The sequence below is a fragment of the Lactuca virosa genome, chromosome 4 (assembly GCF_052849685.1).
Source record: "Lactuca virosa cultivar CGN04683 chromosome 4, Lactuca_virosa_CGN04683_v6, whole genome shotgun sequence".
NCBI lineage: Eukaryota > Viridiplantae > Streptophyta > Magnoliopsida > Asterales > Asteraceae > Lactuca > Lactuca virosa.
This window is the reverse complement of record NC_136429.1, coordinates 508,027,769-508,033,768: the sequence shown is the minus strand read 5'-3', so window position 1 is coordinate 508,033,768 and position 6,000 is coordinate 508,027,769.

Here is a 6,000-nt window from a genome sequence, read left to right as displayed (position 1 = left end):
AGCCTGATCCACTACTTCCTGAAGTTGCTTCGGCTTCCGCTTCGTCCGGAGCTCCAACTCATTTCCCGTTCCCCGGACTTCTCCACCATGTCATTCAGGGTCTTGCACCCTGAAATGCTCACAAACTCACGGATATCATCCCTCAGCATGGAATGATACCTTGTCTTCTTCATCTCCTCATCCACAACGTACTGCGGAACCAAGAGTGCCCTCTCCCGAAACTTGGCGGTGATCTCCACCACAGTCTCTATAGTATACTAAATATCCTGGAACTCTCTCACCAAACGGTTCACCTCAATGGAAAGTGCAAACTCTTGATCAAACCACCTCACAAACTTCTCCCTAGTCATCTCAGCCACACCCTCTGATCCCACCTCGCGGGTAACCTCCTCCCACCAGTCCCGTGCCCAGTCCCTCAACATACAAGATGCGAACCCCATCTTTTCCGCCTCGAGGCAGAAGCTCGTGCGCTGGGCATTCTCCATGTCTGCCACCCAACGTCGACTAGTGATGGGGTCCCTAACCCCAAATAACTCAGGTGCACCACACGCCTTGAACTCCCTGAATGAGGAAGCTCAGACCCCAACTTGGCCTACAACAATCTCGACTCGAAAAGACCTTAGCCGCTCCTCTATGATCTCCATGACGCCCTCCTTGACGGTACCAAGGATCACCGGGGTAGCGTCAAGAATGCCACGTGTAACCTCGGACGCAATGAGATCGCACAACCTCTCATCAATGGGCTCTGCACCAGAGCCTGAACATGATCCTGATCCTGATCCTGAACCCGAACCCGAACCTCGCATGATCATCACCATCCTGAACTGAAAGATACCACATAATACAAATTGATAAGGAAGTTCGAATGGGTCCCTCCTCACCGGAATCCTTAGAGCTTCCAGGACTGACATTGTTTCAGGTACAAATCCTGTGCTTTTAGGAGTACGGGCCCAATACTACCTTCCACACCTACCTATACCTTTCCCAAGGTCATACCTGATACCTCTAGATCACCCCAAATAAATAACATGACCATAGATTACATCATAAACTCAAATCCTAGACATATACAACTTTGCAAGCATACACTTACCAAATAATCATTTCAACATCAATTTCCAAATATAACTATAGCATAGCTAGCACATTGAGAACACTTACTTGAGCTCGGCCGATTACGCGCATTGCACTCTCCCCTTTTTACTTATGAAAAACCATTTTCAGGAAAACTTTAACTTTTGGTTTCTTTTGGAAAAAGGGTTTACCATTTCCACTGTCTGAGTTCTGACAAACCCAAGAGTGTGCCCGAATCCCTCAAACCAAGGCTCTGATACCAACTTGTAACAGCCCAAAAACTTAGGTAAAAATTTTCATTTGATAATTAGAAATAACATCCATGTTGTTTTCCAAAAATTCCATTACATAACACATTTTTTAAAAGAGCAGAGTATCCAAATCAAATAGTGCGGAGTACTAGAGAGCGCACGCTGCGCCATCAAGTTGGGCCCTTTTCCTTAGAACCAGAAGTACCTGAAACACCCAACAAAATTGTAAGCACACACTTAGTGAGTTTCCCAAAATACGAAAATCACATAATCATATAATACCATACACATATACACATAAAACTGCCACGGACTCCCTCCATGGTCTTCAACCAGGATAGCATGGGCTTCCCCCATGGTCTTAAACCCAATTTCCATGGGCTCCCCCTCATGGTCTTATCAGGTTCCATGGGCTCCCCCATGGTCTTCACATAAACAAAGGCATACCAAGTAACAGACCATTGCATAATCAATTATAGAGACTTCACATCAAGCAATGGGTCGACATTGGTGCCTTCGACCCAGTGATATAGTGAGAAGACTCACCTCATACTGCTGAACACAAAAGTTGCTCGGCTACAAGCCTAAAATCTCACATTGAACAAATATACAAAACACCCTAATTAGAATTGATTCACAACTTAGAAAAAGGCCCAACATCTTAATCTAAGTCCCACTCTTAAAGCCCAAGTGTCTAACCTACATTAATGGGCTCAAGATCAAAGTCCAAACTATAATGGGCCACATGGCCCAATAAGGCCACTCATGACATCAATGCCCCAACTAGAACAAAAGTATAATAACTCTGAACGGGACCTGGCCCAAGGCTGAATAGGGCCCAATAAGCTTGCAATCCCAACAAAGCGCAACTCTCCTGTGGTGCGTACGCCCAACGTACCACATCAGTACGCTTAGCGTACTCGACCCTTTGGCCGTACGCGCTACGTACTCGACCTTACGCCCAACACACAACCATCCCAAGCACAAAAGTCTATTAAGTGCTTAATGTTTAAGATTTCAACGTCCAACTTCAGATCCAAATCTATTAAGATGTCCTAGGGCATAAAGTTGGCAAATTTATGCCCTTGCATGCGACATGGTCCCCAATACTTCATTTCTTCCAGTAAGACCACATTTAAGACCTTAAACTCATGCATGGTCTCAATACAACGGTCAAGCTGGAAACTTTATGCATCAAGCATGCTCAAGGAGCTTAGATCTAACAATCCTAGTCTCTAGAGTTGCACAACTCACAAAATAGGGTCTAAGAACCAAAAATGGACTTCATAATAAAACCCTAACTCAAACTAGCAAAAGAGAAGACAAGGTTTGAGCTTTTTACCTCCACTAGCTTCCTAATGACCTCTAAATCCAGGATCCAAAAGCTTTTCCATGTCCAAGGCTTGCTTCTACTTCCTTCTCCTTGCTAGAACACCAAAAAGGAGGTGTTTGAGTCACTCACAAGCTCAAGACACACACACACACAAAGGATTTTAGGGTTTTAGGGACGTTTGGAAGTGATGGAGGCTGGTTATCGTAAGGTCCAAATGACTTAAGGACGTTTATATAGGTCACAAATCCAAATATTAGGGTTTCGGTCTTCAGCCATGTATGCCCCGCGTGCCCCTTGGTACACCCTGCATACGTGGTACACCTCCACGATCAAGGCTCCCCAGTACACTAAGCGTACCTCTAAGTACGCCCAACTTACGAAGGGACTAATCATGCACTAAACTTTCATTCTAAGGGAAAGGAAGGTAAATGCCTAGATTTTTACCGTTACATCGAAGTTGGAACAAAGAAGTTATGGCCTTCAGAAGATTGGTGGTTTTATTTCCTACCCGAGTACGCTGGGCGTACTCTAGGAGTATGCAGGGCGTACTGGCTCGATGTACGGATCGCGGAGGAACACACGTACGCGGGGCGTACGTGTAGGTACGCGGGGCGTATGGCCAACAGGGTAAAACCCTAATTTTTAGGGTTTGGGCTCTATTTCAACACCTTAAGTTACTTTAGGAGTTTCTTATGATTAGCCTCTACCTCTCCAAACCCGGAGAACGAAACCCTAGCCCCCCTTTGAGTGTTTGTGAGAAATTGTTGTGGTACTATGGTGTTTTTGGTTACTTAGAAGAAGGTGAAGCTTGGTGGTGAAGCTTTGGTGGAATTAAAGCTTGAAGATCCAGAATCTTCATTAAATTTGCAAGCTTTCTGAGGTATAAAGCTTCTACCTTGGTAACTCCAATTGCTAGATTTAGTTTAGGGCTTTTTTTTTGGTATGTGTTTGGCCCCATAAGTCCTCCTTATAAGTATGAGTCACTCCAGGAGCTGGAAATGCTACATCTTAACCTCTCTAATGTTCCTTATGCATAAAAAAATGCAATCTTGATGAGTTATATTGGACCATGCATGAGTTTGGGTGCTTATTATGGATTTTATTGAGTATTAGGACCCATCAAGACATGCAAAGGAGTAAAGTGGCCAACTTTACGTGTTAAGACATCTTTTAGGATCAGATATGAGAATTGGACATATCGGCTTAACCAATTAGCTCTTAATGGCGAGGTTGTGCACGGTGTGAGTACGTTAGGCATACCCAGATCGTACGCAACGCGTACTAGCCTAAAGATGTGTGCACATGGCGTAAGTCTGAGTACACTAGGCGTACTTAGTAGCCCTGACTTTTGTTGACTTTTGCGATTTGGGCCGTATTTGGACTATTAGGGTGTTGGGCCTTGTTGGGCCACTAGTCTTTCTGTTTTGGGCCATATTAGGCTTTTAGAGCCATTAGGTTGGGCCTCGGTTATTGGGTCAAGTGAGGAAAGGGTAAAATGATATTTTACCCTGGGAGTTGGACAAATAAATCAAATTCATAGTTATGGTTTATGGCCCAATTATTAATTGGGGATTTATTTGATTAATTAGCGCGGTGCCTTTCCGGATCAGCAGCCCGAGCGTTTATCTGATTTTCAGCAGTTTGAGGTGAGTCTCTTCACTGTACTCATGGGTCAAATTCACCAACGTCGGCCCACTGGATCATGTTGTAGGATGATAGTTGTCTTTGTGACACATGCTGATATGCCTGTATATGCTTGTTGTCTTTGTGAGTCATGTTGATTTGACTGTATTTTTATGCATGTGGGGTTGATACGGACCCGACACAACTACGTGCTATTATATAGAGTTATTATGGACTCGGGGTTGATACGGACCCGGGGGTTGATATAGACCCGACACAGCTACTTGTTGTCCTATGGGTTGATACGGACCCAGGCGTTGATATGGACCCGACACAGCTACATGTTGTCATATGGGGTTGATACAGACCTAACATAGCCATGTGCTGTTATATGTATATGTGTATTCTATGTGGTATTTTGGGGAACTCACTAAGATTCGTGCTTACAATTTTCAGTATATGTTTTCGGTACTTCCGGATCAAAGGGGAAGGGCTCAAGAGTATCACATCGCATACACCACGTTGTTCCGCACTTTGTTGACTTGATGCATTTAGATGATTATTGGCATACTCTGATTTTCTTTTATGGTTTTATGAACACATTTTGGATGATGGTTTTATTATTTTAAAAAAGAAATTTTTGGCCTTAAATTTTGGGACGTTACAAAAAGGATCTAGTCAAAGTTGCCATAGATTGATCATGTGAACGAGTTGTATGAAGCATGCTTGGTGGTCAAGCAAACAAGAAACCCATTTCCAACAAACCTCATTAAAATCTTCCCACCCACTCGAACTTGTTCATGGTGACTTGTGTGGACCGATAAAACTAGCCACAATTGGAGGAAATCGATATGCATTTACCCTAATCGATGATTATTCACAAAACATGTGGACGTACTTGTTAAAAGAAAAGGGTGATGCCTTTTCCTACTTGAAAAAAATTCACTGTTTTAGCAGAGAAGGAAATTGACAAACCAGTAAAAGTTTTTAGAAGTGATCGAGGAGATGAGTTTACATCACACGAGTTCAATACATTATGCAAAGAAAAGGGTATCAAGCGACATCTCACAGCTCCATACACGCCCCCAAAAAATGGCGTAGTTGGACGAAGAAATCGAACACTCATGGAGATTCCAAATGCATTGTGGGGAGAAGACGTACATCACTCGACATACATCATCAGTAAAATAAATACTCGAGTACTTGTTGATCAAACGCCTTACGAAAAGCTTAAGGGTAAGAAACTGAATCTCAAAGACTTACATATATTTGGTTATCTCACCTATGAAAATGTTGAATATGTCAAAAGAAAGAAGCTAGATGCAAGATCGAGAACACTAGTATATCTAGGTAAAGAACGAGGTTCGAAAGCTTATCGTCTATTTAACCCAACAAACTGAAGAATTGTGATAAGTTGGGATGTCACTTTCGATGAGACAAAATGTTGGATATGGAACATATCGGAAAATAGTGAAATAGATGTTTCAGGCTCTTTCACAATATCGTGGAAAAGTCAAGAAGACGAAGTAATAAGTACAGAGGGCACAATAATCCAATACGAGATGGATTCAAGTCAAACAACAGATCCAATCTAGCCATAATGTAACGTACCAAAAATAATGACATAAGATTTCGTTTTTAAATTAATAAATAGTTAATACATGTTGTTCCATAAAAGCATGATTATCAAGATTTAGTAAAACATTATCAAATTAGAGT